The sequence below is a fragment of the Sapajus apella genome, unplaced genomic scaffold, assembly GCF_009761245.1.
Source record: "Sapajus apella isolate SASKATOON/1434 unplaced genomic scaffold, GSC_monkey_1.0 scaffold69, whole genome shotgun sequence".
NCBI classification, from domain to species: domain Eukaryota; kingdom Metazoa; phylum Chordata; class Mammalia; order Primates; family Cebidae; genus Sapajus; species Sapajus apella.
The window spans coordinates 11,516,464-11,541,499 of NW_022437009.1; the positions used below are offsets into that span (position 1 = coordinate 11,516,464).

General features: G+C 39.3%; 1 long non-coding RNA gene across 1 annotated transcript in view; it reads left to right on the forward strand.

Moving 5' to 3' along the window:
• The window catches only part of LOC116531195, a 28,386-nt gene extending 12,129 nt beyond the window's left edge, over positions 1 to 16,257 (forward strand). The window contains exons 3-4 of the long non-coding RNA XR_004260310.1: positions 6,336 to 6,401; positions 16,152 to 16,257. This is a non-coding gene — a long non-coding RNA (uncharacterized LOC116531195). The remainder of the gene's footprint in view (positions 1 to 6,335; positions 6,402 to 16,151) is intronic.
• Positions 16,258 to 25,036: the final 8,779 nt, after the last annotated feature.

The following is a 25,036-nucleotide window of genomic DNA, read 5'->3' on the forward strand; positions in this document are numbered from 1 at the left end:
GGAATTTTTAGACAGCCAAGTAGAGACTTTGAGGAGGCAGTTGAATATAGAAATCCAGAACTTCACTGGAATTAATAGCTCTGGAGATAAAAGTTTGGAAGTTGTCAATGGATAGATGTATTAAAAGCCTGGGACTGAATGTGATCATCTGGAGGTGAATATAAATAGAAAAGAGAGCCCACTATTCCTATCAAACTACTAACTTCATTTTTCACAGAAATAGAAAAAGAAATAGAAAAAATTTTTTCTAAAATTCATATGGAACCAGAAAAGAGTCCACATAGCCAAAGCATCTTAAGCAAAAAGAACAAAGCCAGAGACATCATATTTCCTGACTTCAAACTGTACTGCAAGGCTACAGTAATCAAAAAAAAGTATAATACTGGTACAAAAACAGACACATCACCAATGGAAGGAACAGAATAGAGAACCCAGAAATAAAGCCACACATCTACAGCTAGTGAGCAATGGGGATAGGACTCTCTATTCAATAAATGGTGTTGGGATAACTGGCTGACCACATGCAGAAGAATGAATCTGGATTCCTATCTCTTACCATATAAAAGATTAACTCAAGAGGGATTAAAAACTTAAATGTAAGACCAGAAACTGCAAAACTCATAGAAGAAAACCTAGGAAATATCCTTCTCAACATCAGCCTTGGCAAAGAATTTATGGCTAAGTCCTCAAAAGCAATTGCAATAAAAGATAAAATTGACAAATGGAATCTAATTAAACTGAAGAGCTTCTGCGTAGCGAGAGAAACTGTCAACTGAGTAAATAGATGACCTAGAGAATGGCAGAAAATATTTGCAAGCTATGTATCTGACAAAGGTCTAATATTCAGAATCTATAAGGAACTTAAATCAACAAGCAAAAAACAAATAACCCCATTAAAAAATGGGCAAAGAACATGAACAGACACTTCTTTAAAAAAGATATACAAGCAGCTAACAAACATGAAAAAATACTCATCACTAATCATCAGAGAAATACAAATCAAGTCCACAATGAGATACCATTTCACACCTGTCAGAATGGGTTTTGTTAAAATGTCAAAAAATAACAGATGTTGGTGGGGCTGTGGAGGAAAGGGAATGCTTATACATTGTTGCTGGGAATGCAATTCGTTCAACCTCTGGGGAGAACAGTTTGGAGATTTCTCAGAGAACTATGAGGTGAACTACTCTTCAGCCAAGCAACCCCATTGCTGAGTTTATACCCAAAGGAACATAAATCATTCTGCCAAAAAGACACATGCACCTGTATGTTCATCACAACCCTATTCATAATAGCAAAGACATGGACCCAACCCAGGTGCTTATCAACGGTAGATTGGATAAAGAAAATGTGGTATTAATACTTATATACCAAGGAATACTATGCAGCCATAAAAACAATGAAACCATGTCCTTTGCAGCAACATGTATGCAGCTAAAGTAATGCAGAAACAGAAAATCAAATAACATGTTCTCACTTATAAGTGGGAGCTAAACATGGGGTACACATGGACATAAAAAGGAGAACAATAGACACTTGGAAATACAAGCGTGAAAAGGGAGTGGGGCAACGGTTGAAAAATACCTATTGGGTTCTATGCTCACTGCCTGGGTGATGGGTTCAATCGTACTCCAAACCCCAGCATCATGCAATATGCATTTCTAACAAACATGCACTTATACTCTGGAATCTAAAATAAAAATTGAAAAAAAGAAAGAAAAGAGAGCCCAGGATGCAGTGAAATATATTTAATAATCTGTGAATATTCTCAAAGCTCTTCTTCCCATCACAAATAATAAACATTGATGATCATTGTCTAGATTCATTAATTCATTAGGGTTTAAAATAGTGGTAATCTAATTCTGTCATCCTTTCTTCAATTTACTTGCTGGAAAGAGAAAATTCTATAAAGAGAAAATTCAGTGACTTAACCTAATAAAAGTTTGTTTTTTGCTCAAGCAATAGTCCAATGAGACTGCTGCTAATGTCTTTAATATACCGGACTCCTCTAGGCACTAGCTCAGATCACTTTCCTCTTGTGATTCTCTGCTCTTCTGGGTCTTTGGAATCTTCTCTATTAAGTTGGTTAATGGAAAAAAAGAATGGGGGATCAGATGTGGCAAGATTTTACAGGCCAGGCCTGGAAGTGTTCTTTTTCTACCTATATTCCATTGACTAGAACAGTCATATGGCTGTACCTAACTGCAAGGGAGGCTGGGATATGTAGTTCAATTGAATGTCCAGGAGGAAAACAGAAATAATTTGGTAAATCATTAAACAGTCTCTGGCCATATGGCCATAAGCTTGATAATATACAATCATACATTTATAATTTGTGGTAAATGCTATAAAGTAAAATAATGTATACAAATGAGAATAATGGGCTGGGAGTGGATAGCTATAATACTTCAGGAAAGTCCTTTGCAATGAGATAACATTTAAGCTGAGACCTAACAAATGATGACAAGAGTGGTGGGAGAAAGAATGTTCTAGGCATGTATGAAGGTCCTGAGGTAGAAAAGAGCTTAGAGAATCCAAGGACCTGCAAGAAGATCCATGTGGCTGAACTCAGAAAAGAGAGTTATGAGACAAAGCTAGACTGGTTTGTCTCTATCATAGTCCATATCATGTGCTCCATAGTAAACGGTAGTAGAGAAAAGTGGAAGTGATAAAAAGTTAATATTTAATCCCAATAGAAGAGGAAGGACATTGTATGATTAGTGTTTTTTAGCATTTAATGTTAACAGCAATGGAAAGGCATAATGTGGTTAGTGTTTCTAACAGAATGTTAAAATGGGACTCTTCCTGACTCATTGCAGCTGAGGGCCTAATTACCCCACATTCCAAAGTGAAGTGAGTCAGATCATCCATGGCAGAATTACAAAAGAGGTGCTGAAACCACTTCTATGGATCTTCACTCCTCTGCCTATCTTAAGGCTATGTAGGAACTGAAATGGAAAAGGCTAAGGAGAGCATTGAAAGAGTCTCCAATGCATTATGTCTTCCCTACAACCCCATGAGAGATTGGTAGGACAGGTATTTGTACCTTACCTCAGGTGTGATAGAGAGGGATACTCCAAGGAGACCACATGGAAGGTTTGACTTATGTCCTGTGGAGTCCATGGGTCGCAGAAATACCTGGTAAACAGCTTACTGGCATCAAAGTAAGGTACTGCATTTGGAAAATAAGTGGCATTGGCAGATTGCATTGGCAGCTCCAAGGTATGAAATTGTTGGTAGGAATATATACATAGGGTCATTTAAAAAGGGATTATGCTTAAGAGGCCTTCTGCCCACACCAGACAACCTTAGCAGAAAGAGTCTGGAGATGTGTCTTCAGATTCAGAAGCTGAAGGTGGGGCTGGAGTGGGTGTGTAATCATCCCGCTAAGGTTGAGGCTTTGCCTATTTCAATGAGCTCCAATTAGAGGAACTTACAGAGGACTATCTAGCCTGCATTAAGAAAACCCCCCAAAACCCTGAGAGTAAGAGTCAGCTTTAAACACCTGCCATGGCTAGAGTCTGTCAATGCTAGATTACAGCTGTGTCTGTCACACAAGATCTTTTCTGTTCCTTATCTCTCTTTCCTGGCCCCTCCACCGCTGGCTGGCTGAAGGGGCTGAGACAATGAAGAGGAGGAGGCCCGGAGAGAGGAGCCAACCCCACCACAAAGGCCGCAAGCCCAAGCAGGTTTGGGTGGGTGGTGAGGAGGAAGCATTAACCATAATGAAGTTCAGAGTTTCAACCAACACACTGAACTGGGCATTTTTATTATTGAAATGAGACTATTTAGTGACTAGAAGAGAGAATTCGTATGAGAGTGCCAAAAAATGTCAAGGGATTTGCCCCAGGCACCAGGAAAGAACCTGTCCTGTAGAGCTGGTTTGGTCAGGCTGCTGGGAAGAAGAGTATAAAGTTGTTTTCTGTTCTTACTTTAAGGTTTCTGGTTCTGTATAAAAGTGACTTGTTTTAGTGAACCCTGTCTCTACTAAAAATACAAAATACAAAAAAAATTAGCTGGGCGTGGTGGCGCATGCCTGTAGTCCCAGCTACTTGGGAGGCTGAGGCAGGAGAATTGCTTGAACCTGGGAAGTGGAGGTTGCAGTGAGCCAAGGTCACGCCACTGCACTCCAGCCTGGCGCCTGGTGACGGAGTGAGACTCTGTCTCAAAAAAAAAAAAAAAACCTTACTTGTTTTAAACAGTCACTCTGGTTGCTGTGTGGAAATCAGACCAGAGGATGGCCCGTGTGAATGCAAAGGGTCAGTGAAGAGGTGATAGCTGGCTCCTCTACTTCCTAGCTGTGTGATGTGGGAAAAGTCAGTTAACTTCTCTGTGCATCAGTTTCTTCATCTTAAAGTAGTGCTAGAATGCTTTCTAGGGTTATTGAGAAGACTAAATCAGCTAATGCATTTAAAGTACTTAGAGGAGTACCTGACCCATAGCAAGAATTATAAGGTGTTTGCTACTGTTTTTATTTCAAAAATTCTAATTGTAGCAGCCTTAATGTAAGACAGTGTTGACTTTGATTGTCTTTAACCAGAGAGTGAGAGAAAGCACATGATGTATTTTAGAATGATATTCAACAGGGCTTTGTGGGGGATGCTTGGATGTGGAGACTGAGGCAGAGGGAGAGGACAAGAATCGCTCCCAGGGTTCTGGTTTGGACATCTGGATGGAATTGAGATGACTGAGATTGAGGAGGACAAGAATGGTATAAGGCTTAATAGAGATTCCTAGTTACTGATGCTTTAAAAAGTATGTATTTTATTTTATTTTTTTTAGAGACAGGGTCTCACTGTTTCCTGGGCTGGAGCGCAGTGATGCAATCATAGTTCACTGCAGCCTCGAGCTCCTGGGCTCAAGTGACCCTGCCACTTCAGCCTCCAGAGTAGCTGGGGCTACTGGTGTATGCACCATGTCTGGCTAATTTTTGTATTTTTTAAATTGTAGAGACAGGTTCTCACTATGTTGCCCAGGCTGGTCTTGAACTTCTGTCCTCAAGCCATCCTCCCGCCACGGCCTCCCAAAATGTTAGAATTACAGGTATAAGCCACTGTGCCTGGCTAAAAGTCTATGTTTTAATAGCACTGAAAGATCTGAGCATCATGGGAATGATTTTTCTGAAATGTAAAGACTCTAAAACAAAGTACTTGTTTTGCTTGCTCAATTTTCTGATCCTTTGTCCCATTCTTTTAGATAATGATGCAGGGGATTCTAGCTAATTATGTAATAATATGGTTTTCCTTTTGAGAACCAAGAATGACCTCAACAGGCAACCTGTCCTTGCGTAATAAACACTGTTAGAAAATAAATAATATTAACAGTTCTAAAATTAAAGTTATCGTCATTGATAGATGTCTTCTAAAATTGCTGTATGTCTATAATAAACGTAATAAAAATATATTTATCCATGGGTACTGCAATATAGTGACAGCTGTTTTTTTTCAAAAGCACACACACAAACGCACAGATAAAATATTAGTGCTTATGTTTTAAATACCTTGAATGGCATGTCACCTTACGTTTGCTATTTATGTTGATCTTTGAAACTGGGTTAACAGCCTGATTCCCATCCTAAACATATGCTGTGGAGATATAGGAACACTGTCCTTTGGTATTAACTCCCTATTTTCTTCCCTGTCCCCCTGGGATACAGTGTTGAGAACCAGAATTTATCTTTTGCCTTGCCAAAAGATGTCTTTATTACCCCCTCCTGGCTTGCTAGGGGTTGTGGAAGAGCATTTATATTAGATGCTAGGGCTGACCAATGAATAACTGGCTGAGGGCCATTTTTAGTTTCAGTCCTTAAATTTTGTAGAAACTATAAAAGTGACTCAAATAACTCTTTGTAGACTTGCACATCCCCTCATCAGAACTTTCCTTTGAGGCTGGGTTTTTAAGTGTTCTGTGAGTGGGAAGAGCAGGGTGTTCTCTGAGACCCTGGTGTCCATGATTATCCACCAGGGCTGGAGCCTCATCTGGCTTAATGACTGCAGTATTCTTGATGTAGCAAGTATCCTTTTAGGTAAAAATAATAAATCTGCATTTTAGTGACAGATGTTTGGTTTGGCATATTACTCTTGCTCTTGGCAAATTCATACAATGGCAAAGCCAATCCACATGATCCAGAAGGGAGAAAATAAGATCAAATGTTAAACTACTACACTAATTCCCTAGCAGCTAACAGGTGGATGGGAGAGGAGGCCTTGGCTTTCAAATAGTGACTGTATCAGATAATAGAGGAAAAATTTGAAATCTGTACAGGTACATACCAGGGAGTTAAAGTGCCTAAAACCAAATGTTTGATGTTACTATATCTCCTTTTATTTTTATAGCTGTAGTGATCAACTGGTAACACCCACTTTGAAAATTTTCAAGACCAACATCATCTCAGCCATAAGGTATGGTACCTTGGGGGAATCTATTGGATATTTGTTCATGTACTAGAGTGAACCTAGAACTGCTTATTCCTTTGCTTCTTTTAAAATTTATTTTCTAAAGTCAGCTGATTAGCAAAAAATGAAATACAAATTGTCCTTTAGTTTTCATCAAAGTAATATGCATACATAGTAAAAATAAGGTAGTGTTGAGGAGTTTATACTGAAAAACAACAGCTGTCTGTCACACTTCCCAGTCCCACTTTCCAGAGGAAAACCCCCACTCTTTTTTTGATAAAAGAATTATGTTTTTTTGAGACAGGGTTTTACTCTGTTACCTAGGCTGGAGTGCAGTAGTGTGACCATGGCTCACTATAGCCTTGACCTTCCAAGCTCAATGGATCCTCCCACCTCAGCCTCCTGGGTAGGTGGAACTACGGGTGTGTACCACCATGCTGGGCTAATGTTTTCATTTTTTGTAGCGACAGGATCTCACTATGTTACCCCGGCTGGTCTTGAACTCCTGGGTTCAAGCAATCCTCCCACGTTGCCTCCCAAAGTGCTGGGATTATAGGCACAAGCCACTGCACCCAGTCAATATGACAATTTTTAATCACTGATTTTTATCCCTTTATTCCTTTAATCTGCCTCCTGCAAAGTTACAACTGCAAGTAATTTGGTGTATCTCTTTCAAGACTTTGTTTCTATGTATTTTAGTTATTCTCTGTAATAAAAAAAAGGATTTAGCTACCCTTTCCAAATTTTTTATAGTTATTACAGTTTTATTCTTGGTTGCTTTTATACCTTTAAATAATACATTTAAACCTCTAGTTTTTGTTCCATCAGCCACATATAATGCCTCTTGACTCCCAAGCTATATTTACATATTCATGATTATTTATTGGGTACTTACTATGACAGGCACTGTTCTAAGTGCTCAGTGTACAAAACAGAGCTCTCAGACTCATTGGCACTTACATGGTAGTTGGGGGTAGGGGTGTTCAGATACAGAAATTATACAGTAGACATTAATAAATTCAACATAGAAAAAAAAGAAATACAGGAGAAGATAGTTCAGGAGTCCAGAAAGTGGGAATAATAATTTTAAATCAGGTGATCGGATTTAACCTCATTGAGAGATGACATTTGAGCAACTCAAAGGCAGGAAGGATATTATTCATGTGACCATTTTGGGGAAGAGAGTTCCAGGCAGAGGCAACAGCAAAGGCCCCAAGGAAGGAGTGTGCCTGGCACCTTCAAGGATTACAGGTGGCTAGCAGGGCTAGAATGGATTAAGCAAAGGGCAGCGTGGTGGAGAATGAGGTCAGAGAGATAACAGGGTGAGATGATATAGGGCCATGTGGATCAAAATAAAGAATTTTTGTTTTTGATTTGGGTGCAGTGAGAAACCATTGCAAGGTTTTAAGCAGAGGAGTAACATGGTCTGACTTGTGGTCGGATGGATTTGTATAGCTTCCATGTTGAGAACTGTAAGAAGGCATGGGGGAGGCAGGGGAGTAGTTGCGTGGCTCTTACAGTCATCAAGACAGAGATGCTAGTAGTGCTGACCCGGAGGTGCTTGTGGCGTTGGTGAGAAGAGGTCACATTCTAGAGGTACACCGATGAGACTATCTCTTTTCTCCTTTCTTCCACCTTATACCCTTCCACCTACCATAACAGTGTGTCAACTATACCTTTTTTTTTTTTTTTTTTTTTTGAGACAGGGTCTTGCTCTGTTACCCAGACTGGAGTACAGTGGTGTGATCTTGGCCCCCTGCAACCTCCACCTCCTGGGCTCAAGCAATCCTGCCTCAGCTTCCCAAATAGTCGGGACTACAGGCATGTGCCACCATGTCCAGCTAATTTTTGTAGAGTTGAGGTTTCACCATGTTGCCCAGGCTGGTCTTGAACTCCGAGCTCAAGCAATCAGCCTGCCTTGGCCTCCCAAATGTTGGAATTCCAGGCATGAGCCATCAGGTGTGGCCTAGACTTTTGTTTTTATGTTTTCAGGGTTAATGATAAATTCTTTCTTTATCATAACCCATCTTTCATGTGTTGCTTACAGTTTGATTCTGAGAGTTAAAAAATCAACACAACCCCCACATTTGTGTTAGGACTATTTAATTAGTATTCATTACTTAGACATATTATATGCAAAAACTACATTTCCTTTTTTATAGGTCCAAGACCATCACCTCTGGGCTCTTTGAAGAAGGATATTCTAGAGTCTAAATTAAATAAATTCTCTTTTATAAGTATAGAAATTGCTGAAAATTTTGCCACATTTTAGCTGGCTTCATATTTGTATCTTGACTTTTCTATATAATTCTTGTTTGTTTTTCCTGGAATTTCCAATTATCTTTCTTTTATCTTGCTGAGAGAAGAAATATATATTTTCTTAACCATGTCGCTGATATCATCTATTTCCATGGTCACTCTTTTTTTTGTGTAAACTACATTTCATTTTTCTTCCTGAAGATAGTATTAATGTTATACTTGGGACCCACTGACTCCCTCTTCTGATTTAGATTGTTTTGTAAACCCCATGCACAGCTGTCACCCTGAACTGATTTCTCTTTATACTCCTGGACAAGTTCTACACTTTCGTGCATTCGATACCTTTGTCTTTGTTGGTTTGCATTTCACTTCTCTGGAATATCTCCAAAAGTATCTTCACCAGAAAAACAGGTGGGAGATGAAATTTCTGAGTACTTGAAAATCTAAAAATGTCTTTAATATGCCTTCACATTGATTTATAGTCAGGTGGAGTACAACATTCTATATTCAAACATTTTTTTCACCTGGAGTATTACTAATAAGAAGCTTAGGCTGGGTGTAGTGGCTCACACCTGTAATCCCAGCACTTTGGGAGGCTGAGGTGGGAGGATTGCTTTAGTCCATGAGTTCAAGACCAGCCTGGGCAATGACAAAACCCTGTCTCTACAAAAAATACCAAAAATGAGCTGGGTGTGGTAGCTTATGCTTGTAGTCCCGGCTACTTGGGAGGCTGAGGTGGACAAGACTCTTCCTTGGAGGAGGGGGTGGGGGAAAGAAGCAGTAGCTTGATGTATTGTTGTTCCTTGGTAGGTGATCTTTTTTCTCTTCCTCTCTAGAGTCTTCTCATGTTCATTGCAATACTATGCACAATAGCCTAGATGTGGGAACAACCTACATGTCCATTGATAGATGAACGGATCAAGAAACTGTGGTATATACATAAAATGGAATATTATTCAGTCATAAAAGGAAATCCTGTCATTTGTGACAACATGGATGAACCTGGAGGACCTTACACTAAGTGAAATAAGATAGTTTTCCATTTGTATGGCAGAGAGTAGAATGGTGGCTGCTAGGGGCTGAGAGAGGGGGAAATGGTGATGGCTGTTCAATGGGTATAAAGGTTCAGTTACGCAAGATGATTAAGTTATAGAGATCTGCTGTATAGCATTGTGTTTACAGTTAATAGTACTGTACTATAAACTTAATTTTTTTTTCAGAAGGTAGATCTTATGTGTTCTTACCACAGCAAAGAGATTAATTAACTTAAAAAATCTCTTAATATTTAATGTTCCAACATTTCATAATGTTGTGTTTAGTTGATCTTTTTTTCATTCATTTTGCCTGGCACTCATTTATGCCCTTCACTAGGAATAGTTACATCTTTCTTTAACTCTGGATGAGACCATATATATATATATATATATATATATATATGTGTGTGTGTGTGTGTGTGTGTGTGTGTGTGTGTGTGTGTGTGTGTGTATATATATATAAATTTTTTTTTTTTTGCTAGTACAAGTTTTATTCTAGGCAACTGCAAATCATCCAAGGGGATGTTCACAAATGACCCCAGAGCCCACTCCCATCCCCCCAGACAGCAGCGGGGCACACATTCAACACTCCTGAGACAAGCATCTGTGTGCTTTTTCTCTACCTTCTCTGGAATAGTCAATCCCAGAATGAATTTGGACACTATAATCTGAACCACCTCAAGTAAGGATTGGTGTAATAGGAACAAACTAAACCACTATATGTGTGTGTGTGTGTGTGTGTGTGTGTGTGTAACCACATACATACTAAAGGTTTTAAAGCTATTTCATTCCTTGTTATTTTCTCGAAATTCTATTTGCTGAATATAGAATCTTGTGGATTTAATCTCTTTTGTTTCATCCTTCTTCTGACATTTTCTCTCTTTTCATCTTTTGCTTTGTGTTCTAGGAGAGGTTCTAAGCTGTCTTTCAACCCTTCTGTTTGTTTTTTTTTTTTTGAGACAGAGTCTTGCTCTATTGCCAGGTGCCAGGCTGGAGTGCAGTGGCACGATCTTGGCTCACTACAACCTCCGCCCCCTGGGTTCAAGCAATTGTCCTGCCTCAGCCTCCCGAGTAGCTGGGACCACAGGTGCATGGCACCACGCCCAGCTAATTTTTGTATTTTTTAATAGAGATGGGGTTTCACCATGGTCTTGATCTCTTGACCTTTTGATCCACCCGCCTTGGCCTCCCAAAGTGCTGGGATTACAGGCGTGAGCCATCGTGCCCGGCCAACCCTTCTGATTTTTAAAATGTCAGCGATCATATGCTTAATTTCTAAGAACTCTTCCTTCTTTTGGATTTTTATTTTGGTTTGTGTGTGTGAAGTTAGGATACGATGTAGGAGTATCCATTCATAGTTTCATGGAAGCAGTATCTTTCAAATGTCTCTGAGAATATTAATTAAATATTTAATTTTTTTTCTATTCCATAGATAACCTGTGTTCTTTTCTTTTCTCAGGATGAATACTATTTATCTCGGTCTTTCTCTTTTATGCTGCTTGTTTTCTTTCTTGTGATCTTTCTTGTCCATTATATTTCAGAATAAGCCTTCTAAGTAGCTTTTAGGAGTTTCTTACTGTGATATATATAAGTCTGTTTTCCCATGGGATATCTGCCAGTAGTGGGATCTCTGTGTACATGGGTGGCAGGCCCAGGTGGGGGCAGATAAGTGATTGTGATAATGCTAGTTATACAAATTTCAATGGCTTTAGATAATAGATGTTTGTTTCTCGCCTGTATTGTGGTCCAATGCCTGATCAGCAGGTGGCTTCTTGCATGTGGTGATTCAGAGACCTAGGTTCTTTCCCCTAGCACTACTTAGCATATCTTTAGGCCTTCTGCCTCTGGCTGGCAGAAGAGTAAATAAGAAAGTGCAAAGGTAACCTACTTTGTTAAAAGCCCTGGCCTGGAAGTGATACATATCACTTCTACTTATATCCTATGTAGCTAAATGACTACATTGGAATGCAAGAGAGTCTGGATAATATAGTGGCTTGGAAGTCACCTCCCAGAAGAAGCATCATAGTAAGGAATGAGGAACACACATTTTTGTCACTCAGTTATAGCCATTGCTTTTGAAAACAGACTTATCCACTGGTCGTGTTCATATTAGGGTTAGAATGCTGGAGCCTTTTAGTTTTAGTTTTAGGGAGGGATGGGGTTACAAAGTACAAGCGTAGAGAGAGCTTTAATTGGGGCACTGGCATCCATTTTTAGCATTTCTGATTCTTCTCAACCATTGTCTAGAGTTCTATTTTGACAGGCTAGGGACTTCGTGTTTCTTTTGTAGAGGCAGGATCTCACTATGTTGCCCAGGCTGCATTTTTATCTCATTGTCTGAGAAATGTAACTTTTCTAAACAATTCTAAAATTCATATGGAACCAAAAAAGAGCCCACATAACAAAAGTATTCTAAACAAAAAGCACAAAGCCAGAGACATCACATTACCTGACTTCAAACTGTACTACTAGGCTATAGTAACCAAAACAGCATGGTACTGGTGCAAAAATAGACACATAGATCAATGGAACAGAAAAGACAACCCAGAAATAAAGCCATATAGCTACAACTATCTGATCTTGAACAAAGTTGATGGAAATAAACAGTGGAGAAAGGATTTCCTATTCAATAAATTGGTCTAGGAAAACTGACTAACCACATGCAGAAGAATCAAACTGGACCCCATCTCTCACTATATACAAAAATTAACTCAAGATGGATTAAAGTCTTAAAAGTAAGACCTGAAACTACAAAAATCCAGAAGAAAACTTAGGAAAAGCCTCTTCTGGATATTGGCTTAGGCAAAGAATTTATGACTAAGAACTCAAAACCAAATAAAATGAAAACAAAAATAGACAAATAGTTAAATGAATGAGCTTCTGCATAGCAAAAGAAACAACAGAATAAACTAAGACAACTTACAGAATGGGAGTGATATGATTTGGCTCTGTGTTTCCACCTAAATCTCATCTCAAATTATAACCCCCATAATCCCCAGGTGTTGAGGGAGGAATCAGGTGGGAGGTGATGAATCATGGGGGTGGTTTCTTCCATGCTGTTCTCATGATCGTGAGTTAGTTCTCACAAGATCTGATGGTTTTATAAGGGCCTCTTCCTTCTTCACTCCACACTTCTCTCTTGTACTGCCTTGTGAAGAAGGACATGTTTGCTTGCCCATCCACCATGATTATAAGTTTCCTGAGGTCTTCCCAGCCATGTGGAACTGTGAGTCAATTGAACCTGCTTCCTTTATAAATTACCCAGTCTCATGCAGTTCTTTGTAGCAGTGTGAGAACAGACTAATACAGGGAGAAAATATTTACTTACTATGCATTCAACAAAGGACTGATATCCAGAATCTATAAGGAACTCAAATGAATCAAGAAGGAAAAAACAACCCCATAAAAAAGTGGGCAAAGGACAAGAACAGACATTTCTCAAAATACAAGTAGCCAACAAATGAAACAAATATGAAAAAATGCTCAACATCATTAATTATCAGAGAAATGCAGGGTAAATGACAATGAGAAGCCATGTAACATCAGTCAGAATGGCTATCATTAAAAAGTAAAAAAATAATAGTTGTTGGCAAGGATACAGAGAAAAGGGAATGCTTATACGCTATTGATGGGAGTAAAAATTAGTACAGCTCCTGTGGAAAACAGTATAGAGATTTCTCAAAGAGCTAAACATAGAACTATCATTCAACTGAGCAATTACAGGGAATCTACCCAAAGGAAAAGAAATTTTTGGATCAAAAAGACATGCACTCGTATGTTTATCACAGGGCTATTTGCAATAGGGAAGTCATAGATTCAACCCTAAGTGTACATCAATGGTTGATTGGGTGAAGAAAATGTCACACAGACACACACACACACACACACACACACACACATATATGTACACACACATGCATATATATCTCATAGAACATAAATATATATATATGTATTATAGAATACTATACAGCCATAAAAATTAATAAAATCATGTCCTCTGCAGCAATATGGTTGGAGCTGGAGGCCATAAGTGAAATAACTCAGAAACAGAAAATCAAATTATGTGTGTTCTCACTTGTAAGTGGGAACTAAACAATGGGAACACATGGACATAAAGATGGAAATAACAGATACTGAGGACTCCAAAAAAGGGGTGAATGGGAGAAGGATGAGGGGTCAGAGATTACCTGTTGGGTACAATGTTCACTACTGGTGATGAGTTCATTAGAAACCCAAACCTTACCACTACATAATATATTTATGTGACAAACTGGAACATGTACCCCAAATGTAAAATTTAAAGAAATATGTAGTTTATCTGTCAGTTCACTTGTTTTTAAAGCATGTATAAATTTAGCAGCTTAGAATATTAGCTTTCTGTGTGCTCATCAGTGAGCACAGGTGGGTAGAGTCTTCTATACCATACTTAATAAAAGGCTAGGTGGGAAGGTGAGTTTGAAGGGTATTTGTTTTAGTTACACTCCAGTTATTTTAACTTGTGTGCTTGAAATAAGTTGGAATCAATGGCTTGTGTTATTTTGGCCCTTCTCATAACTGCCTTGGCTGAGTTGTGTTTTAGCATTAAGGCCTCCACTTTAACAAAACAATTGATAAGAAGCAGCCTTATAAAGCTGACTTTACAATTACTTTAGTGATTTTAAAAGGACGTTGTCTACTCCCTTCATCACTCAGCAATACATTTTTGAATAACTCATAGCAAAACTTGGCTTTTCTGAAGGAGCTGATGTATTCTTTCCTTTCTGATAATGAGAATTGTGCAACAGACTGTATTTCCTCTTATCATCTGTATTTTAGCATTCTCTGGTCTTAACTATGTTAAAACTGTGAGAATGTCTCTGAGGTAATGTAAATTCAGATGGAATTCAACTGGCAATTGGCTCCCAATCTTTACCTGGGTGCAATTCTCAAATGAAGACCAGCTAAAGATATTATCTTCTGCGGGGTGGAGTCAGAAGTGACTACTTTGTGATTATTTGGGGCTTTCTCAACTCAGTGTATGCTACGTATTTTGTAATGATTGGTCCATTTCTTATACATAAATGAAAACAAATAAAACACACATTAACCGTAATTGAGAAGTTTTTTTTTTTTTTTTTTTTTTGAGATGAAGTCTAGCTCTGTTGCCCAGGCTGGAGTGCAGTGGTGTGATCTCAGCTCACTGCAACCTCCGCCTCCCTGCAACCTTCACCTCCCAGGTTCAAATCTCCTGCCTCAGCCTCCTGAGTAGCTGAGATTACAGGCGCCCACCACCATACCCAGCTGATTTTGTATTTTTAGTAGTGAAACAGGGTTTCACTATGTTGGCCAGGCTGGTCTTGAACTCTTGACCTCGTGATCCTCCTGCTACCACCTCCCAAAGTGCTGAGCTTACACGTGTGAGCCACTGAGCCTGGCCTATTTTTTTTTTTTAACTTTGCATTAATGTAGCCATTGATTTTATGTGATTAAGCTTTTTGGACTGCACATACAGTAAGGATTTTACTATATCTTCATTTATTACTGAATCTCTAATTTCATAGTGTTAATAAAAACTATACATTATTGATAATAAACAGCATACATTTTATGTTGTGCATATTATAAACTAAATGTTTTTATCATAAGACACCCCCAAACCCTCATAGAACAAGGCAAGGTATAAACACATAAATATCAAAATAATGTAAAATAAAATACTCAGCTGAATGTACTTTGGGATGTGTCTATTCTAAATATAACATATTTAGTATCCATATTATATTTCCATAAGGGAATTTTCTTCCCTTTTAAAACTTATTTGAAGACATACTAAATAGCATTACTATATTTGTACTGGGTTGAATAATGTCCCCTCAGATTCATATTAATCTGGAACCTCAGAATGTGAACTTATTTGGAAATAGGGTCTTTGCAGACCTAATGAAATAATTCATTAAGATGAGGTCATATTAGGTTAGAGTAGGCCCTAAATCTAAAGACTGGTATTCTTACAAGAAGGCTATGTAAAGACACAGACGGGTTTCTGGGCAAGATGGTCGAATAGGAACAGCTCCTCCGATCTGCAGCTCCCAGCAAGACCAATGCAGAAGGCCGGCGACTTCTGCATTTCCAACTGAGGTACCTGGTGCAGCCCATTGGGACAGGTTAGACAGTGGGTGCAGCACTGTCTAACTGCTCGTGGAGGGTCAGCAGAAGCAGGGAAAGGCGTCGGCCTCACCTGGGAAGTGCAAGGGGTCGGAAACTCCCTCCCCTGTTCAACAGAAGCTGTGATGGACTGTTCTGTGAGGGATGGTACTATCTGGTCCAGATACTGTGCTTTTCCCACGGTTTTTGCAACCCGCAGAATAGGAGATTCCCTCAGGTACCTACACCACCAGGGCCCTGGGTTTCAAGCACAAAACTGGGCAGCTGTTTGAGCAGACACCTAACTAGCTGCAGGAGTTTTTTTTCCGTATCCCAGTGGTGTCTGGAACCCCAGTGAGACCGAGCTGTTCACTCCCCTGAAAAGGGGGCTGAAGCCAGGGAGCCAAGTGGTCTAGTTCAGCAGATCCCACCCCATGGAGCCCAGCAAGGTAAGATTCACTGGCTGGAAATTCTCGCTGCCAGCACAGTAGTCTGAAGTTGACCTGGGATGCTGCAGCTTGGTGGGGGAAAATGCATCTGCCATTACGAGGCTTGAGTAGGTGATTTTCCTTTCACAGTGTAAACAAAGCCGCCAGGAAGTTTAGGCTGGGCAGAGCCCACCACAGTGTGGCAAAACCATTGTAGTCAGACTACCCCTCTAGATTCGTCCTCTCTGGGCAGGGCATCTCTGACAGAAAAGCAGCAGGCCCTGGTCATTGGAGAAATGCAGATCAAAACCACAATGAGATACCATCTCATGCCAGTTAGAATGGCGATCATTAAAAAGTCAGGAAACAACAGACGCTGGAGAGAATGTGGAGAAATAGGAACGATTTTACACTGTTGGTGGGAGTATAAATTAGTTCAACCATGTGGAAGACAATGTGGCAATTCCTCAAGGATCCAGAACCAGAAATACCATTTGACCTAGCAATCCCATTACTGGGTATATATCCAAAGAATTATAAATCATTCTACTGTAAAGACATATGCACATGTATGTTTATTGAAGCACTATTTACAATAGCAAAGACTTGGAACCAACCCAAATGCCCATCGATGATAAGACTGGATAAAGAAAATGTGGCACATATACACCATGGAATACTATGCAGCCATAAAAAAGAAGGAGTTCATGTCCTTTGCAGGGACATGGATGAAGCTGGAAACCATAATTCTCAACTAACACAGGAACAGAAAACCAAACACTGCATGTTCTCACTCATAAGTGGGAGTTGAACAATGAGAACACATGGGCACAGGGAGGGGAACATCACACACTGGGGCCTGTTGGGGGGTAGGGAGGAAGGGGAGGAATAGCATTAAGAGAAATACCTAATGCGTGTGGGGCTTAACACCTACATGATAGGTTGATGGGTGCAGCAAACCACCATGGAACATGTAACAAACTTGCACGTTCTGCACATGTATCCCAGAACTTAAAGTATACATATATAAAAGACACAGACACACACAGAATGCCATGTATGATGAAGATAGAGACTAAAGTGATGCAGCTACAAGCCAAGGCATGCCAAGGATTGCTGGCAACCAGGAAAGAATCAGGGAACAGATTCTCACTTAACACCTCTGGAAGGAGCCAACCCTGCCAACACCCTGATTTCAGTCTTCTGGCTCCCTGAACTGTGAGACATTAAATTCCTATTGTTTTAAGCCACCCAGTTTCTAAAATTTGTTAAGTCAGTACTAGGAAACTAATACAGTATACTAGCCTAACTCAAAGTCTCAAAAACCCCTTTCTCTGTGCACACATAAATTGAGCCCCTAGTGTGTGCTCCACAAATAACTGCCAGTTCACACCCTTGAAAAGGAAAAGTTAATTGCCTATAATAATATAAACGAGAGGCACTTTCACAATAATTTTAAACAAAATATATTCTGATGAAGAAAATCCACTTTCTCCTTCTGTAGAAAATACACTATGGCTTAATGTAAAATGCTTTGCTGTAGTTGCATTTTAAAGAGTTTTATCATGTGGATACTATGTATGACATATTACTGTCAAAAGAACTGACAAAAATAAAGGCTATCAAATTTCATGCCTCAAAAAGATGCTACCCACAGATATAAAGATTTTTATCATTTTTTTGTCAACAGCCATAGTTGTTGCCATGCATCTATCACATTGACTTTCATTAACATGACCATTAACATGGAAAGATACCAATAAAACAAACTGTATTTGTAACACTTATGAGAAAAAGCTGATGCAGTGTATTTCCTTGGTTGATGAGCTTTCCTGATATTGTAACATGGAGGAAAAAAAGGTAAAAAAGAATAATAAAACAGGAATAAGTGAAAATTGCTAATTTTTTCACTTTGCTTTTGCAGATCACGAATGCATTTTATTTAGAATTTCCTATGTACTTTTACATTCATAGCTAAATATGTCACTGAGTTTATGGAAAAATATTAACTGAATGAACTGTTTATAGAAAAATGCTTACAACATGGTCCAAAGGCATGTTTAAGCTGTCATTTTGATGTTCTATCACCCTCTACTGATCAGTGAACCAAATTACATTTAGCCTTTTTCCCCACCAAAGCTGGTGTCTTTTCCAAGGCTAAAAAAATATTTCTTGTACATTTACTAAATCTATAACATCTGTTCATAAATAAAAATTCATATTGAAAATAAACAGAAAGAAAGTTATCTGTTTATGTCTCTGTTAGCTCCTCAGTGAAAGTTAGAGACTATTTTATATTTATATCCTTAGCAGCCAACATACTGCATATAGCACTGTGTATATACTCAAAAAATACTGGCTAAATGAAATGTTGAGGCAATTTGCACAATTATTGCTGTCTTCATTTATCATTTTTATAAAGTTCTTTATTTCATAAATATCATTACTATGTGGATTTATAAAAGTTGGTAAAACAGATATTTCTAATCTCTTGATTTTATAAATGCTAGCTATTTTGACTTCAGTATAATTAACAGTTTCTATTGATAGTCATTTTTACTGTGGTTTAACATGGGCATTTTTCTGGTTATCTGCTATTCTGAATGGTTGCACATTATTAACTGGGGCTTTTTGTTGGTTAGAGTTACGATCAGCTGCCGGTGGTGGAGAAAACCTGAAATACCATTGGCTTAAGGTCTGATCTGAGTTTATTTCTGTCACACATAAACCTATGTAGTCCAGGGTGACATGAAGTTTCCATAGTCATCAGGATCCTGGCTCTCTCTGTTGTTCAGCTCCATAATGCATAAACTCTGTACACTAAAAGGAATAGGTAAGTACAGAGCCTCTGGGAGAGTAGACTCAAATAACTGCATGACATTGCAGAGTGGAGGCTGCTGGTATAGTCTGACAGAAGGTGCTGATGTATGTAATGGTCCACCAAAGCTACATAAGATCAGTGTGCTCAGTTGTGAGCTACTTGATGCACTGCAGATTTCACAAATTAATATCCTAAAAAATTCTGATCACAAATTGGTACTCATAGTGCCCAAAAATCTTACTCAGTTTCTCTGGTAACATAGTCTCCCAGTCTCCATCAAAATGATGCTGTTCCTTCTTCAGATCTCTTCTCCTCCCATCCTGTCTTTCTGATCCTCTCTCCCTGACATCCTTACATCCTCACTTTTACCGCAGTGCTTCATTCTTCACTGAAGACATGGAAGCCATTTTATTGGCCCTCTTCATCTTTCTGCCATCATATCTGCAAACTGTTAACCGAATTTGTACCCGTTTTTCAGCTGTATTGCAAGAAGTGTGCTTATAGCGGCAGTCAGCCATAGAGGTGAAGTTGCAGGGATTTACTCAAGGCTATGGTTTTGCCAAATGAATAAGAATAAAAGAGGCAACAGAAGTAAAGGGATATGTAATGTATTGGTTGAGATGATGTTTAATGGAATCTAAGTGAGAGTAAGGAAAGAAATGAGGACCAGTGAGGTGAGGACTGTGACAATATAGAAACATCTATAAGTTATAGGTCCTATGGAGTTCCTGTTCATAATTTTCGCCTATTCATTACGTCATTTGTCTTTTTCTTATTGAGTGATAGAATTCCTTATATACTCCGAATACTATCTTTTGTTAGTTGTTAGGTTTGTGTTTTTATTCTGTGGCTTTTATTTTTCATCTTTTTCTTGATGTATTTTGATGCAGAGATGTTTTCAATTTTACCAAATTTGTATTTTATGGTTTATGATTTTTTTCTCCAAAGACTGGATTGCAAGCTTGAAGATTTATGTTTTTAAGTAATAATATCTTTTATTTGCATAGAATTATAAATTACAAACTCTTGTTTTGCTTAATCCTTTTACCTATTATTTGAGACAGATAGGCTAGAGGATATTAGCTCCCATTTTACAGACAAAGAGTGGAAACACTGTCCCCATATTTAGTATAAGACAGAGATGGGATGTAAGCCCTGAGTCTCCATACTCACAACTGCTTTCTTCCCATGACTTTGTGATACATCATTTTAAAGTAATCTGATTGCACAATGTTTAATTACAGTGTAAGAGTAACATCTATAGCATCTCTTCTTGGCAGATTACCTCTGGAGCCAAACCAACCTAATTAATTACTCATAGACTGACACATTTTAAGGCACCGTTATACTTCTAACTCAATTTCCCAGCTATGTTTGAGGGCCCCATGAGTCAAAATGTCAATAAAACTGACCTGAAAGGACCAGGGAATACATGGTCAAGTATGTTTCCAAGTGTGACCTAGGCCTGGCACATCCTCACCAATTGCTTAGATGGCAAGTGAAGGCAACAAAATGAAGAGAGTAGTGGGAAGGCCCACTTAGGGGTTGACACTGATGAAAAACACAATAGTGTCAGATCCTGTTTTCAGGATTAAAATCCCCAGAAGCCAGTTGCTGGTCTGCTATCTACTACTACTATCAGCTACCGGAGACTAGAGTATGCAAGGGAATATTAATTAACCTGCCTGCCTGGGGCCCAAAAAGCCAAACACCACTAATTTTAATCCATGCCAAACCAAGAAAATGGTTCATTCCTTTTTGATCTGGGTTTTAAGGAGAGTGCTGATCGTCAGAGAAACCAGGAAATTCTATCCCGAAGCCCAAGGGAAGATATAGTGGACATTTCCCAGGTGCAGGGGGCAAGACAATCTGCCACCATGAAGGGAAGAAAGCTATCTTGGTAAGCTTTGGTCTTCCACAAAACATGGAACCAGAGACAAGCAAGACTAGGGCCTGAATGACCAATCCTGATGAGAGCAGGACTTCTTCACAGAAGGTGCATAGGTCCCTGAGGAGAAGGGTCTAAACATCCTAAAATTGCAAGCAAAATTTTGAGTACATACATGTTTTTCTGGTGAAGGGGTCCTTCATTCTCAAATCCTGAGCTTTTAGAGGAAAAAACTAAGCTAGTTGCGGGCTAGGATACAAAAGCCAGCAGATATACTTAGAGCCAACCAAGTCTGAGGGCTCTCAAAGACGTCAGTGAAAAGTTGGAACATAGACTCACAAGAGAGACAACTGACCACTTGTTTTTCACCCTTCTTCCTAATAGTATTTCAAGTCTTTTCAAAATAAGGCCCTAGGAACCCCCAGATTCAATTATGTCCTTGGGCTTGGTCCACTGCTGCAGGAGACTTAGGGTGCCTTGTGCAAATGCTTGCCTTTTTCATTTGCCAACATTAAACCCCAGGATAGAAGATGTGACAAAGCAGGACTCCTTTCATGGTATGTGGTTATTTCAGAGGAGGTGGGAGCCAATGTAGGAAACACTGGAATGTTTCCCTGGAACTGGACTGTGATGAGTGGTGCCTGCCATGAACATAACTTGCTGTCTTTTCATTGACTCTTCTCTTCCAGTTTTTGAAGATAAAGCAGGAAATACTCTTCCCTCAAGGTACAATTCCAATTGTTATTTTTGATAACAATTCAAAAAACCAGAAATACATGCTTCCAATGTACCATGTATTCAGGTATTCTGGGTTTAGTTCAGTTGGTGGGTGAGCTGATGGATGCATTCACTCCGAAAGCCAGGTGAGCCCATCTCCTTGAAGAAGTCCACTCTATTCTCAGTAGTGTGATGGGCCACCAGGAGCTGGAAAGGGTGCAAGAACCAGGAGATCTCCTGGAAAAACTTCCCTGGGAAGGCAATTTCATGAATGAGGTCTTCTAAGCAAATGACACCAAACTTCTTCAGGTGCTTCTCAATCACGGTGTTGTCTAACGGAGAGATAGTCTTATTCCTGACCTTGCCTTGTCCATGTTTCAAGATGAGTTCAAGAGGGGCTTCAGATTTGAAAACCCCCCGGTCATATAAGGTTCCAATATATGCGGCAGTTTTAGGTTCTGGGGGTGACTTACAAAGACACCACTAAAAATTTTCTTTAGGTGAACCATTTTCTTCTTGCAGTGGTTCTCTGCACCAGTAAACTCATGCTATTAATCCTTTGGATATGTACAACAAAGGCCAAGGAATGTATCTGGCAATTCCAAGGCATGAGGTTTCACTTCTAGTCATCTGAGAGGCACCTTGTTGTGTTTCTGCCTCCAGAAACCATGTAGGAACGATTCCAGTTGCTTATACCTGAGCCCTTTTCTCCCCCCACCACCCCCTTTTTTTTTTTTTTTTTTTTTTTTGGTAAAAGTGAATTCTTTTCCTGAGTGGTTTTGAGGACTTGATAAATCTTCCTCTTTTTCAGTAGACTTTCTGGCACCAAAGGGATTTTTCTTTGCTCTTGCTCTGCCATCTTTCTAGTGCTGCAGCTGCTCATCATGTGCTAGTTTATGCTTTTTAATGTCAAACACATTTTCTACACTGAGATCACAAAGGTGTTCATTCTCCCAGATTTTCTTCATAATGTCTTTTAAGGTTTTGCACTTTACATTTATGTCTTCACCTGGAATTTATTCTTATGCACAGTATGAGGTAGGGATTTATTTGGTCTTTAGCTCTCCCCAATCTGATTTCTGCCCCACCAATTCACCGAAAACATGGATTTCTTGCCAATCTAAAAGACATTTTTCAATCCTAGGTTTTCATCATAATCTTTGAGTAGCACTTGGCATTTTGAGAAGCTCTCTGGTTCTAATAACAGCCTCATCTCATGGTTTAATAATATACTTTCCTGTTTTTCCTACCTCATTAAAGGCAACTTCTCAGTCTCTTTTGATAAAAATAACAATAACTATGATTTATGAAATGCTTTTCATGTGTCAGGCCCTGTGTTAAGTATTTTTTCTAGTTAATCCTTATAACAGAGTGTTCCAACAGAACTGGTACCAATAAGGAAACTGAAGCTCAGATAATTTGTGTAAGTTGCCCAAGGTGATTTCAGTCCAAGCAGCTTGAATTTGGGCTGACTGAGTTCTTAACCACTATACTATGCTGACTTTTTTGCTTCAATCTGACATCTACATTTTAGAATTTTTCAGAGCATGCTGTAGGGTCCTCTTCTCCTTTACACTCTGTCACTCAGGCTTGAATATAGTGGCATGAGCATGGCTCACTGCAGCCTCGACCTCTCAGGCTCAAGCGATCATCCTGCCTTAGCCTCCCCAGTAGCTGGTACTATAGGTGTGCCACCACACCTGGCTAATTAAAAAAATTTTTTTTGTAGAGGCAATTTGAAAATTAAAAAGTTTTTGTTTTACTATGTTGGCTAGGCCGGTCAACTCTTGGGCTCAAGGGATCCTTCTACCTCGGCCTCCCAAAGCGATAAGATTATAGGCATGAGCCACTGTGCCTGGCCCTCTACTTTTTAAGTGACTTTCTTTCCTATAGCTTTAAAAGGTTTAACTATACCAATGACTTGCAAATTTGTATATACAAATTTCAGGTCTTAGCTTAACTATAACCTAAGTTTTAGAGAGGCTTTCCCTTACTCCCCTATATATTAGGTTCCCCGTTATGTTCTCATAGCAAACTTACACACAGCTTATAATTATTCTATGAGTTATAATTCTTCTATGATGATATTTTCAGCTGCAAGTGACAGAATACTCAATAAAAAGTGGCTTAAGTAATAGGTTGAATTTATCTCCTGTCCAAAGAAACCCAGTGGAGCCTGGTTCCAGAATTTGGCTCAGTGATGCTCTCAAGAGCTTTCTACTTTTCTGCTCTGCCACCCTTAAGTGTTGGCTTTCACCTTCAGTCTTCTTGCCCCAACATTAGTAGAGATCATAAGGAAATATTGAGCAATATCTGTTCACAGGGAGAGGATTTGAAACATGAGCCCAGAATAATAATAATAGGAGAAAGCCTTCTAAATCTCAGTGCATTCTAAAATTCAGATATTTGCAGAAAATTTCACCTTATTTGCCCAAACTGATCTTTATCCTGAGCCCCATCTGTTGGATAATGGTAAAAAAAAAAAAAAGAAGTTAAATAACTGTTTTAAAGCTTAGACTGGTAACTGAATTAGCTCAATAATCGTTACTTCCTCTCTGATAAAAAGTTTTTGCTCACTAATTCTCTCCATAAGAGAGCATCGGGGTGTTTAGGGGAGGGATGTGATTTCTGACTTTGTGGCATTGGGGAAAACCGCTCAAGAAGTGGACGCTTAAAGTGCACAGGTTGGCATTAGCTGGTTCCTTGCTGTCCGTGCTGGTATCAAGCACAGATCTGTGACTGGTCTGTTCCTTGATTTGAGCAGTGCTTCTGGTGGCTGCCCTTGGCTGCTGCTGCTTATAGACTCCTGAAATTCTCACCAAATCTTTCATCTAGCCCAGTAACCAAGTGATCACTCCCATTACACAAGAGCAATGGGCTCCAAATTTCTTTGTTCATATAACCTCAATTTGTGTGCATATATTTACAGCTTATACACACATGCAGTATCAACTCATATTAGTTATTAGAAAGCTTATTTTCCCTCTTTTATAATTATAAAAAGAAGTCATGTTTTCTCCTTTGGTTATGAAGGGGTTTGGGTTTCAGTAACCTCACGGGGACAGGTGATGAAGCCTTGGCCCAGTAAGAGGAAGGGAGCTGGAGCTGGCCCAGGAAGACCACATGGAGGCTTATCTACATTAACCTGAGCACAACTGAAAAAAAAAATCTCCTAAAAATCCGTAGCCATGAGACTACCGTCTGCCAGTTTATAATTTGAATTAACACTGTGCTGTCTGGGGATGTATGGACAAACATTAACCAGGGTCCAAAAAAGGATGATTCCTACCCAAGACTGGCAGAAGCAGATTCCCAACGAGGGCCCTAGCCTGTGTCTTGGAACCCAGAGCCTCCCACTGGGTGCGTTC